Here is a 1,868-nt window from a genome sequence, read left to right as displayed (position 1 = left end):
AAAAAAAATAGAGAGAGAGAGACCTTAGGTCCAACTTATAGATGATTCCCCACATGTAAAATGTCCCTCCTGATATCACTAAAAATGTAACCACACAATCTCTGTCTTTGGGTTCGTAAATGGCACAAAATAAAAAATAAAATTACTACTGCATTACTACTGCAAAGTATGGAGGCCCATTTCTGCCACATATGAATAAAAGCCATGCGTTGGTACAGGTAAATAAAATGTGTCAAAACAAGATAAGAAAGTTACAATTATGACATAATAAGACACTATTATGAGATAAAAGCCATAATTATGACATACGTTTGAAAATATGAGATGCTAAGTTATTATGACAAAAAGTCATAATGACGACATACACATTTAATAATTTAAACATAAAAAACATAATAAAACATAACATTGACCCTTTATGTCACAATTATGATTTACCAAAGCATGATTCTTTTTTATTTATTTATTGAACTATTTTTATTTTGGTGGAAATGAGCAAATAGTAATATGAAAATGAACAAAATTATGTAATACTCACCCTCGTTTGATTTCAACCTATAACCTTCAGCATAAAAATATATCTTCATCCCATATAAATCAGCTTATTACTGGAGAAACATTTTCTAATTACCACAGCTGTTTATTTGAGAGATTTCATTTGTATTTGGCATTTGGAAACATGAGTGATCTTTTGTTTTGTTTGTCTGTCAACAGTTGTGCTCCTCTCCGTTCTCTTCCCCTCACTCTGCCTGATCCCATCAAACAGATTGAAGTGTTGCTTGTTTGAAAACCAAAAGCAGAAATGATGTTTGACAGCTGTCACATGTCTGTGAGTGATCTGATATACAGAAGAAATTTCTCTCAAAAACATAAAAAATAGTAATGGGTCCAAACTTTTGACTGGTACTGTATGTACATATTAATCAAACTTTATCTAAGGTAATCTCTTTTTTGTTTGATGAAGATGTTGTTGTTGTTATTTTGCTGTTTTATTCAATTTATTCACAGTTCCAGAATACCACTTCAGTAGATGAACATAAGTGCTTTTATCATTTTTTTCCCTAGCTGGTTATGGGCAGGATTTCCCCCTCCAATTGAATCAATACTGACTACAGATATTGTCATATTATTAATATCAATTTATATATACACACACACACACACACACACACAAATCAAGTGGAAGATAAAGACTACTAAGCAGAAAAAAATATTTTCTAGTTAGTTGAAACTGAAATTATAAGTGTTATGTTAGAGCAGTAATGTAGTATCATCAGCAGAATTTAGAAGATACACACATCTGAGATCCTTTATTTTAAACATTAACAAATGTTCTGATTTTTTAACTTTGAATACAAACTTATCTGCTTTTACTTTTGTAGTTATTTTGCTAGTCAGCTCCCGATGCGATGTCATTCACTGTACGCGCAAACACAAAGCGTCATGTCTGGGCGCGTCAACGGTGCCCACACTCTTTTAAACTCGTAATAAAGTGGTGAATGATCTTTCCAGAAATTACGCTGATCGACAGAACAAGTTTATATTTAGAATACATTGCAATCACTCTAAAATAGATGACGACAACTCACAAACCTGCATTAGGAGTTGGACTTCTTTGTGTGCCTATTTAGCCATTTGCATCGCACAGTTCGCAGCACCTGATGGATGCGTTCGTTACGCAAACATCCAGAAGGCAGGACCCGCTTTGAAACTGCAACATGAATTGGTTTAATTGCAGATGAGTGAAAATTTAACTATATCCAATGAACAATGAGGCTAGTATCTCTGCCCATCTTGACTGGTGGACTGGCATATAGGGGATGCTACGGTTATGGAGGCCCCTCCTCAAAGCCCGAGGCCCTAGGCAA

The sequence above is a fragment of the Sinocyclocheilus rhinocerous genome, unplaced genomic scaffold (assembly GCF_001515625.1).
Source record: "Sinocyclocheilus rhinocerous isolate Xijiao unplaced genomic scaffold, SAMN03320098_v1.1 scaffold884, whole genome shotgun sequence".
NCBI lineage: Eukaryota > Metazoa > Chordata > Actinopteri > Cypriniformes > Cyprinidae > Sinocyclocheilus > Sinocyclocheilus rhinocerous.
The sequence above is the reverse complement of the archived record's forward strand: the minus strand, read 5'-3'. Positions refer to the sequence as shown.